The sequence below is a fragment of the Perognathus longimembris genome, chromosome 7 (assembly GCF_023159225.1).
Source record: "Perognathus longimembris pacificus isolate PPM17 chromosome 7, ASM2315922v1, whole genome shotgun sequence".
Lineage (NCBI taxonomy): Eukaryota > Metazoa > Chordata > Mammalia > Rodentia > Heteromyidae > Perognathus > Perognathus longimembris.
This window is the reverse complement of record NC_063167.1, coordinates 53,051,543-53,064,118: the sequence shown is the minus strand read 5'-3', so window position 1 is coordinate 53,064,118 and position 12,576 is coordinate 53,051,543.

The following is a 12,576-nucleotide window of genomic DNA, read 5'->3' as shown; positions in this document are numbered from 1 at the left end:
TTGTAATTTTGTGTAAGGTATTGCCCTATACCTTTCTTAGAAAACTCTCATAGACTTTTCTGCCTTGGCTGGCTTTGAACTGTAACCATCAGATCACATCCTTCTGGGTAGCAAGAATTTCAGGCATGGTGTGAATAAAGTTTTTGATAATTCCACTTCATCAATATTAGAAATCTATGTGTGTTGTAGTCTTTTATCTTAATTTGAAACTCTATAGCATAGACCAAACTCATAGTCTTCCTGCTTGAGTCTCCCAAGTACTAAGATTTACATATATTCACCACCATGCTCTAATTTCTCTAATTTTTATATTACATCTTATTTATGCTTTTTTATCCAGTTAGTATTGCTTGAGATTGTTTCACTATTGGTACATGTAAATAATGAGGGATTTTTTTTTGGCATCACAATTTTCTATTTCCATTTAAGTTTTTTGTTGATTTTTGTTCTTATTTTCTTATATTAGATCTTTGATTTTGGAAGACACTTTTTCTCTGAATCAATCTTCTTGAACTTGAATGTATAGATGTATTTTCTTTAATGTTTGTCTTCCTGATAAACGTGCTCAAAGTTTCACATAAATATTGTTTGTGATATGATTTGTAAATTTCAATGCTGAATTCTAAATTCTTGTCATTTCTTTTATGATTTTCAGAGGTAAATATGTTTTTGTAGCATTCAGACATATGAAATTTATTTTTTCATTTACTTATTTTTATTTTTGTTGTTTGCAGGGCTTGAACTGGGGGCCTGGACACTGTCCCTGGCTCTTTTGCTCAGGGCTAGCACTCTACCACTTTGAGCCACAGAGCTGCTTCTGGTTTTCTGATAGTTGATTAGAGAAAAGTCTTATCGACTTTCTTGCCTGGGCTGGCTTTGAACTGTGAGTCTCAGCTCTCAGCCTTCTAAGTAGCTAAGATTACAAGTGTGATCCTCAGTGCCTGATTTACATTTTTATTTTCATTTCTAGTTCTTATTTCCATGTAATTACTATTCTACAACTTAACATCAGTTTCCAAAAGTTTAAGTGGAGCTAATTTTTTTCTTTATTTGGATTTGAGTATGGAATGTCTCTCTTTTAAATAGTATATTAAATCTATTTGGATTTATTTTCTTTATTGTATTATTTTTTTACAGAATGTTCTCCTAAAATAGGCCATTGCTAGGCATCTGCTTCATATTTTTAGGTAGAAGTAGTCCCCTTGGGTTATAATCTACCAGCTCAGGGAGTTCTGATGAGGAAGAAGTGGAATATTAATCCATAGCATGGTGACGTACTTTTACTCCTGCAGAACTTTTATTTTGCTCTTAGAGTACTCAACAGTGATGGTGACCTGAAAAAGTATGGACACTTTGGCAGTGGAATAGATAATGACCGTGCCCAAGTAATGTGTGAAAAAGGGGAGGCACAGGATTATAAAGCTTTCTCTAGATGAATCCAAACGCTGTTACCAACGGTGCTACAACTTAACACTGGGTTATGGTAACTCTTCTCTGAAAAGTTCTTGTTTTTATGTTAGTTCTGCAGACTCATGTTTTTCTTCTGAATCTGTTGTTTCTCCAGCATTGATTGTGGGGTAAGGTGCTCACACCCTGTACTAGTGTTTTGTCTTTTAGCCACTGGTATATTTTATTCATATGTTCAAAAGAATCCTTATCCAGAGATACTTGGGAAAGTTATTCATTTTAAACTATTCTAAAACCTCAACAAGATGATTTGCAAATCACATACTAAAAATATCAGAAAATAGAAAATTTATTTGTACTGATATTTGCTACTTTGTTTAGAACTAATGCAGTCACTCCATGAGGTTTTTAATTCTAATTTCTAATAGAAAAAATAGCTTTGCATGCTCATTTGGTTAGTCTTCTCATATTTATTTGTTTTTATTTTTTTCTCTAAGTCCTTTCTTTGTGATATCTCTGTGTCTCGGGGCTTTATTATTATTTTTTTCTAAAGCTCAATTTTGGTAGCCTGCCAGTCTCTACTGACAGTATGCAGCTGAACCTCCCATGTAGTACACTGTTGAACAGGTTGAGATTGCCTTCTCTTGCTATCAGCAGGCAGCAATTTTAACAGCATTAATCCCCAAGCCCTGTTCATTTACCCTAATGACACCCTCATGTAGTCACGTGTGTTAATAAAGAGAATAAGAGCTATCTGGAACACCATCCCTAATTAAACCACATAACTGGAGACCAGATCATCGTTTTCTTACTGCTTTGGGGGATGATTTCTGTGGCCTGTATTTCTAGAAGGAACTCCTGCAGTGTATCATCTATTGACACTAAAAGATGGCATTACCAGACACAAATGAATAGGAGAGGATACAAGCTACTTTAACAAATCAAATTGCAAACTTTATAAGTTTGTTTTAGAGAGACAATTCCCAGAGGCTGGCTATACTGCATCTAAATCTTCCATCTTATCATTTGTCTGGGCTAAAAGCTTAAGAGAACCTATGTTAAATTAGATATATTCTTTTAGAAAGCTGAAACATTAAGCATCCAGGTACCATAGTTTAAAAAATAATGTATTTGTAACTGAGATACAGACATTAGTGGCAACTAAATTATTAAGTATCTGTGTGACTTTGAAGAAATTATACAATTCCTTAAGGAAATCAGTTTATGTATCTATAAAATAAACCTTGAGGTATTTTCTTTTAAAATTTTGATATGATCTTACAGTAGTTTTAGCCCAAATCATTTTACCCTCAACCAGAACTGTTAATGATCTATGTCACAGATTCATAAGCAAGTGTAGGTTGTATCTGGTTATAGAGAATGATCTCATACTGGATCTGGTTCTTCTGAGGAGAATAGACCCAGGCAAGCTCTTGCATACTGGAAATCTGGACACTTGGCAGTGACAGAGGACCTAGGAATTACAAGAGGAGTATACTCATAGAAAAGTGAGACCATGTTGAAGAATGGAGCTCAGAGGAATCAAGCACTTGCCTACCAAATTCAAGACTCTGAGGTCTATCTCCAGCACTGAAAGAAACAGTGAGATCATGGTAAAGATGGCTTGATCAAAACCACACCTGAGGACATCAGAAGAGCTCTTCTGCTTGCTATTTGTTTATAGGAAGTGCCTAAAATTCCCTACCCAGACTGGGAAAGGGAAAACACATTTGATCTATAATGGCAGCTTCTGTGAATCAGCTTCTTTACAGATTGATGGGTTTTGAAAAGACTTTCATGTAGAAACTTCACATATCTTCTCCATGTTTTCCATCTCTTTCCCCTCATTTCCCTTATAAGAACCACATAGGAGTGAAATAAAGTGGTCTAGACATATTTTTTAAATTGGAGCAGTTTTTCCATGCTGTGATAGGACAGCTCCAAATGTGCTGCAGCTGGCTTTTCCCTGGGTGGCCTGTGCTGCCTTAAATTCGACCTGTCTCTACTGAACCAAAAATTCATGTCAGGTCTTTAATTAGGAAGCATAGAAACAATTTTATAATCTTGCTTACATGACTATATAGGAATAGGAAAGAGGACTTATGATTTGGGCCTTTCAGGACTCCAAACCAGATTTGTAAGTTCTCTTTTCTTCTTACTTCTGGCTCTGCTAAGAATAACTCAGACCAGAGTTAATGTCTGCTCTCTCCTCACATGATTCTGGACAGAGCATTGAATACCTTGAAACCAATATATTAGAGAGTAATAAAAAACATGTAACCCCATTCACAGGTGATAATAGCTCAAAATAGCCAATTATTGTGGAGAGACAGAATGATGTTATGAGATGTAAAACAGTGAAGATGACTTTTTTAATAAATAAGAATATTTTGGCAGAAAAGTATTGTACACTGAGTAGTAAAATTTGTGAGAATGTAACTAGTACATATGTGGGCACCTCTACACAGAGCACAATTACAAACAGACAATAATGAAAAGTAAATGTACCATAGTTCAATTTCAGTGGAATTTATTTATTTAATTTACATTCCACTAAGTGAAAATAATATTTTAAAATTCCAATCAGTCCCTGAAGGCAGCAGGAGTTCTGCGGCCTCCTTCCTAATGATGTAATTAAGCAGAACTCATCATTATCTTGCAAGACACCACATACACACACACACACACACACACACACACACACAGTTGTGAGTCATAACTGTAGTTGAAAGATTAAGGGATCAATACACAACTGGGAATAGATGTAGTTTGGGGAATCATTTTAAGGTCTTTTAAGATTTGGGACGAAATGTATATTGATGTATCTAGTAGCTAGACAGAATTGCTTTGATTTGACAACTAAAATTTTTCCTAAGAGAAGTAAAATATGAAATATTCACTAAATATAAAATGTTCACTACAAATATGCTTAAATAAAAACTGAACATTTCATGGGCTTAAAGAGCATGTGGCATCTCATTATTTCTCTACTTTTAGTGTTAATGCAGCACACAATGATTTGTGTGAAAGCAGGTATTTTAGTTGTCCAGTAATTGTAAAATATTCTCAACCATGGTAAGGGAGTATTTCAAACTCTTAGTCAAACAAACAGAGCATATGGCATGAGATTACAATTTGGATAAGTTATTGAGTGTCTATTTTATGTGTGGTTTGCACTAAAGGGTCATTTATCAAATGTAAAAGATTCTGTCCAATAGAACTTCAATTAAATAAATTATTTTGAAAATCAGGTTTATGCTACATGTGAAAGAACATCACTTGGTACCATTAAAAACATACTGAAAAATTCAAACGCCAGCTAGCCTCTCTACTCTGTACAGATTCACTTGGTTTTCCATTATCACATTTGAGATATTTTTCTTTCTTTCTCTTCTCTCTTCTTTTCCTTTCTTTCTCTCTTTCTCTCTCTCTGTTTCTTTCTTTCTTTCTTTCTCTTCCCCTCTCTTCTTTTCCTTTCTCTTTCTTTCTCTCTCTTTCTTTCTCTTCTCTTTCTTTCTTTCTTTCTTTCTTTCTTTCTTTCTTTCTTTCTTTCTTTCTTTCTTTCTTTCTTTCTTTCTTTCTTTCTTTCTCTCTCTCTTTCTCTTTCTCTCCCTCCCTCCCACCCACCCTCCCTCCCTTCTTTTCTCTCTCTCTCTCTCTCTCTCTCTCTCTCTCTCTCTCTCTCTCTCTCTCTCTCTCTTTCTTCCTTTCTTTCTTTTTTACCAGTCCTTGGGCTTGGGCTCGGGGCCCGAGCACTGTCCCTGGCTTCTTTTTGCTCAAGGCTAACATTCTACCACTTAAACCATAGCGCCACTTCTGGCCTTTTCTGTTTATGTGGTGCTGAGGAATTGAACCCAGGGCTTCATGCATGCAAGTCAAGCACTTTACCACTAAGCCATATTCCCAGATCCAGATATTTTTCTTTCAAAGCTATAATTATCTGATGGGAAATTTTGTGAGTAATATTATATACACAGTGGTTCTTTTTTTTAAGACTGTGGGGTATATGGGAAAGGAAGAGTTTTGTTTTTTATTGCCCTGCTATTTAAATGACTTCCTCACCAATATGAATAAAATCCTAGTTTGTTTCATTGTTAGAGTTTTACAGCCTGAGGAGAAAATACCTTATAAATGAATAAGGGAACCCCAAATATGTTGCTTTCATGATTCTCTAAAATCATTCCTCAGCACTTTTGAGACATCTTTCTGGTTTCTGGGCTACAAGTGAAACAGAAGTTTGAGGACCTCTGACCCTGGCCAATGTCTAGGAGAACCTGCATAGCAACAAGAAATAGAGCACAACACAGAGTGTATTAACCTTTAATTGCATAAAGGATAGCCTATAGTTTGAACTTTTCATTCTGTGGACAGTTGAGAGTGGCCTAGGAATCCAGCCATTTCTGTGGTAAAAATCTTGAAGTAAATGTAGACTAACCAGTTAAACATGACATTCCTATTAGGATAAGCAAAGCCTTCAAAACTAGCTGAGAATGGTACAAGCATTTATTATGTGTGACTTAGGAAAACATATCTGACATGGGATAAGATGCTACAGAACACTGAGGCAGAATGGCTAGCCTAGCCATGCTGATTCCATTCTTCCAAGGTTCTATTTATCTGTCTGAATAGTATGCCAGCTATCTGCCAGCCTACTGAGGCTACAGCAGTACCAGCAGACCCTGTTCCTGCCCAATGAATCTGCATTTTATTGAATGAGACAAATGACAAGTAAATCCACAAACAAGTTATTGTGATTAGCACAAAAATAAAATTGTTTCAAGTATTGATTTAGAAATATCAGACTGAGAAGGGATGAAGTAGCCATTTGAGGGAAGGCTTTTTTGAGCAAGCCAATTTTGAAATGAAACTCATAGACTGAGCAGAGACCTGGAAAAAAGTTGTCCAAGTAGAGGAGAAATTTGTATAAAGGCTTGAATTGGTAAGAGCTTGGTGCATTTGGATAATCAAAAGAAAACTCATATAGAATATAATATTCCAAAGGGCGAGACAACAGGGACAGGTCATGTGGGGTGCCAAAGAGTTCAGGTTTTCTTGAAAAAAGCAGAGGAAAGTCATTGAAGGGTTTTAACCATCCTACGTATGTCATTCCAATGTGCTTTCATTTTGATCATAAAAGCATCACTGTCAGGGGTGGGGAATATCTGGCCCGTGGACCATATAAGGCCCACAGCATCATTTGGTACCTGAGGAGACAGACCCATATGTTTCTCATTGGCTTTCCCTTGGCTTCCTGAAGCCCATCTGCCTAGGTTGATAGTTATGTGTAGCTCATAGATGATGTTATAATATCCAAATGGCCTTTGGCAGAGGAAAGGTTTCTCCACCCCTGATATACAGGAATGGGATCATTTATACCACACACGTCGAACAGAAATAAGTACAATATTGAGATCTTTCAAGATGATTAGAGAGACATTTAAAAGTGGAAGAACCATTCAAGAAACTTGATTTGCCAGCTTCATATTCCTCTACATGTGGATTTACTATCAGCGTTTTATCACCTTTCCAGAATAACATTTCACCCAGAACACAAAAGTGTGTATTTTAAGAATTTGGCAGGATGGCAGAAAAGTCAAATGAAAGTTTACAAGGTAAAAAGCATGTCCTAGTGATAAACATGATGAAATTTTTTTTTGCAGTGGCAGGAACATTATGTTGTGTATCCTTAGCTAGACTTTTCGTGGTCAGAAAGGGCCCTCATTGGTAGATGAGTCAAGAGGAAAAGTGGGAAGAATGCAGTGAGAATTTAAGGCATATCCTACAATGATAAGAAAAGTGAGAAAAGGAGTGGGTTGGAAGGGATGGGTGAGAATGCTGAAAGGTTGACACTGATCAGGATGCATTGTATTCATAAACTGCTTTGTTAAATTGGCTTTGTCCAATTACTTAAAGATAATAATAAAAATAATAAAAAGCTTGGTGCCGGTGGCTCACACCTGCAATCCTAGCTCCTCAGAAGGCTGAGATCTGAGGACTGTGGTTCAAAGCCAGACGGGGAAGGAAAGTCCATAAGACTCTTTCAAATTGGTAGAGCACCAGCTTTGAGCTGAAGAGCTCAGGAACAGTACCCAGGCCTTGAGTTCAAGACCCATAATTGACAAAAATAAATAAATAAAAATACAAAAATACAAAAATAAAGAAAGACCCTCTTTGTTTTAGGATATCTTAGTGTCTGAGAACCTGCTTGCAATCTCTCTATTCTCAGGAGGAAGAGTCCTGAGAGAACTTCTCAATCTTCTCTCAAGGCCCTTGTGGAACATTCTGTGATCTGTGTCCAGTGAAATACTTCTAGATTTCTTACTCAGTAACATTCACTCAGCCTTAGGCATTTTTGTCATACCTGGAACAGATGTTATTGATCAGAATTTTTCTAATCAAAGCAATTACTCAAGAAACATTGTACTGTTTAGGTGTAGAAAACTTTTGCTACATTGCTAATTGTGGAAATCTTCATGTAAGTACATCCACTCTGTGTTAAGGGCATTCTGAGAGAAGAGCGTGGAAAAGGTTGAGTTGCCAACAAATGACAAAACCTTTGGCTTAGCTTTTTGTTTCCTGTGTGATATATTGGTCATTGCCCTTCTTTAACTCAAGTTTTAGCGTATGTAATATGAATATAGTAATGCCCACTGTTTAGATTTATTATGAAGTTTAGAAGTAGTATATCACAATTGCTAAACTGACAATTTCTTTCTGCCCTTCAATTTCTATCTTCCTCCACATGATGTAGAGCTTCCAGATTCCCTTAAATATAAACCTCATTTCAAGTCCTTTCTACTTGTTTGTAACAAAATGTGTAAATAACATGTATTGCACTTTGAATTTATTGACCGTCTTGTGAAAGTTGCTCTTACTTGACATGTTACACTTTGGTAAGTGGCCTGACAGACTACTAGCTTGAACTCTTAAGTTTTTGTTTTGTCTCCCTATACTCTTTTGATTCTGTTCTTCTCCCTCTTCTTTATTTGATTCAGACTCTTAACTCTGCTAAACCATTATTATAACCTCCTTGAGCACCTCCTTGTGATCACTGTCTTCATCTCTTCTTCTACCACTATTAAATCTCCACCACAAGTATCTCATCTCATTACTCCTCTACTCAAAATACTAGTACCTCAACATTTACAGAAAGTAAATCTATTCTGGCTGGCATGGCATGTAAAGATCTTCAGATTGTAGCCCTTATGTGTCACCTCAGGTTTATTATATAATACTTTGCATAGGTCTCATATTCCTTTTGTGCTACTTTAATTCTTTCAAGCATTGATAACTGTAATTTTAGGCAGGGTTTACCTTTGTGGCCTTATCTAACAACTAGTTGGGGCTAAATATTTATTGACTGACTGACTCACTGAATGAATGAATGAATGAATTTTTCTTCCAAAAGTCTCTGGCCCTGTAGGTCTGGTGGTAGATGCTCTCATTTCTGTCCTGCCTTTACTGTTTCTCACCTTTTCCTCTATAGTGGTACATTAATTATACAAGTTCTTTTCATTATCTTCCACTTTCAAAGCTGAACATATTTCACTTTGATTAATTTACTTATTTGTTGGAAAGCAGATAACATCATCTTTGTCTTACTTTCTTTTTCTCTTTTCCATTCTTCTTCCCTCCCTTTCTCTTCCTCTCTCCCTCTCTCCCTCTTTCTCTCTCTCACTGTCTCTTCTTCCCTCCCCCCCCTCCCTCCCTTCCTTCCTTTTTCTTTGTAATTGCCCCGAATTTGATAATTTCCTGACATTTGGACCAGACCATGAGAGGAAAAAAAAAAAGATTCAACAAATCTGTTTAAGAGAGAAGTGGAGGATGGAATGTGAGACTTTAGTATGCTGAGGATAAATGCAGGCAGGCTTTGAATGGTAGGATGGAACTTTAGACTTTATGCCTAGCAGTGGAGCCCCCTAAGGAAGTCTGCATAGAGGTCCCACTGTTAATGAAAAGTTCTGCCTGATCAGTAAGTCAATATTAAAATGGGTCAATTAAATCAAGACATAAAGGTCTGACATAAACATGCAAGAGTGTAGAAGGGATAATATAAAATGGTAGAAGTAGAACTAGAAAATATGAGCACAATTTAGGAATGATGAATTAAATTGTAGATCTTGATAACATTTCCAGCCAAATCATTTTATTAATGGAATTTATTACAGCTCTTTAATTTAGAGGGTAGAGCTTTCAATATCAATAAAAATAAGTTTATTTTGTCCATTTTGTAACTAAGAGAAAGAGGGCAAACTAATTTATCTTCCCTAATACAATATTCTTAGGCAGGCCTTAAGACTCAGAATTTCAACTTCTCATCAGTTACCAAGCTGTCACACATAAGGGATCTTGTTACATCTTCCTTCTCTCTTTTCCTGTTTAAAAACTTTTAAATTTCTGCTTTATTTCCTTTCTGCATAGTTCTTTAAAAATTCAATCTGTATGTTTATTCCCCTTTAGGTCTCCTTTTAAAATTTATTTAACTTTTCTCCACCTTTTTTTTCTTTCTTCCCTCCTATCTCAAGGTTATTCGAGCCAATAGTGTGTCGTACTATGTATAGGCCTATGGGCCAAGAGCTCCAATATTCCTATAGGATTCTCTAGGGAAAGATGTAAAAGTTACCAAATTGCTGAAGCTGAGGACAGCTGGAAGAGAGGCTAAACTAAAAGTCAGTGAGCTTAACTCTCCTCCCCTTCCACTGGCATCCTTGACCTTTTCTGTCTGTCCAGCAAGGCCCACATACCAAAGCCATAAGACTGGGTAAAAGAGTTCTGAGAGCCTGTCCAAAGGAGATTTCTTCTACCCAGCTGACCCTTAAAGAGACGGCTATTTTTATCACCCCACCAAACATAGCAGAAACTGTATTCATTAGTATAAGAGAGAAAGTAAAAACAAAAATCTCTTTTCTATGAAATGGAAAGCCAGACCTGTGTGGAACTTTCAATTTGGTATCAGCATGGATGTCTTTCATTGTGAACATGGAAAACAAGCAACATAAAAGATATTTCTGATGAAAATTGAACCACTAATTTTAATCCAGAGACTCTGTCTTGGTAGGAATTGCCCAGGTGGTTTCTATTTCATTTCCATCTAATTGCTGGTTATCTTCTGAAGGAAGAGAGCAGAGAAATTTCCATGTGACATACATTGGTGGAGCACCCGTCCTATGACTTCATTGCACATAGTACTGAAGAGCAGTATAGGGGAAGATAGGAGAAACAGATATCCACACAGTAACATGGAAATAAGAGCAGTCTATGATGGTGTCAAACTAATTGAGGAATGAAAGTTGCTGCTGTGTTTTACAAATGTGGTGAGCTGCTTTTGTAAAAATTATATTCAGCACTGTCTGAACTACTATAAATGATGTGATATTAAAAATGGCAATATTATGAACACTGAGTTCTAAAGTGATTGCTTTGAAGAAAATAACATTCATCTGAAAAATATGAAAGTGTTGAGGTTTTGTGTTTTATTTTTACTTATTTATTAATTTATAGAACTAAAGTTTGAACTCATAGTCTTGGGCGTGGTAGGCAATAAGCACACTATCATTGAGCCATGCTTCCAGCTCTGATTTGCAGTGGTTATTTTTGAATTAAGGTCTTGCTTCTTGACCAGGTTTGTGACTGTACCATGATCCACCTATTTTCCTGTCAGAATTGGGATTTCAGGTATGCAAGAGCATGCCCAGCTTCTTCTGTTGAGACTAAGTCTTATGAACTTCTCTGCTCAGGCTGGCTTGGAACCATGATCCTCTTGATGTAGCCTCCCACAAAACTAGGAGGACAGGAGCATGCCACAGCATCAAGCAATAGGTTGGAAAGATATCTGATGTTTTTTTCTGCCTTGGGCTGAAAATATCAAACTGTGATCTGCACAGTCTCAGCCTCTCATGTAGCTAGGATTATGTATCTGAGGCACTGAAAACCAGCTGAAAGCACCACATTTTGAAATATGAATTAAATATGGAAGTTATCTTGCTTTCTAGTTATGCTTTGCACATAGGTTAAAATTGAATGAGAGCCCTATGTATAAAACTGAATAAAATCAACTGTCAAAATGGTAGTTGGACTACAAATTCATAGTTCCTTCATGATCAGTGAAAGGATATGTCCCGGCCATCCCAGGGGACCATGCGGAGATAATCACAGACAGGAGAAGGTTCATAAGGAGGTTTATTAGTGGGGCCATAGGGAGCTATGTGGCGTCTGTACCTTGTCCAGGTGGCAGCTTCTCTTTCTGGGGGTAAAGGGAAAGTAGGTAGGTAGTGAGTAAGAGTGGCTCATTAGGTATGGGTGGATCTGGGGGCTAGTAGGAGGAGCTGAGAACCTGAGGCTAGGGAAATGCTAACAATCAGATTCCTAAATCACAATTGTGATACAATTGTCCCAAATCACAAATCATTATTATTCAAAAATCATGCTTTACAATAGATTCCCTTTTTTTCTTTTAGTTATTTTTTAGGCAGGGCTACATGCAATAATCATTCTACTTATGTCTTCTTGTGCAGATCACACAGTTTTATAGTTGAAAAGGGCTGTACTAACTCTACCTAGGTTTGTCTCGAACAATCCTTCCTATATCTGCCCCTAAAGTAGCTGGGATTATAAACATAAGCCATCAAGGAATCCTGACACATTGTGTATATTCTAAGTATTTGGACAAATATACGCTATATATCTACCATTATATCATTAGCACAACCCCACTGTCTTAAAAATCCACCATTTCCCCACTGATGCATTTCTCTTTATTCCATCTAAAATAATGGCTATCCATATTTTATCATTTTCATAGCTTTACCTTTCCCACGATATTGTATAGTTGAAATCTTATAGTGTGTAGCCTTTATATACTGGCTTCTTCACTTAATATGTATTTAGGCTTCTGCTATGTACTTTCATGGATGCACAGCTCCTTTTTTTCTAGTACTGAATAATTTACTCCACTGTACACTATACTATAGTTTACTTAGTCATTTATCTATTGAAGTATACTTTAAAGTTTTCATCCTTGTGAATAAAGCTACTAAAGATACAAAAACCTGTGCACATGTTTTATGAATATAAATTTTCTTCTGCAAAATACTAGATCTGTACTGTAATTTCTTCAAGGGATTAAAAAAATGTCTACTTTCTCAGTAAGCCCAGCCAAGGCCATCCCTT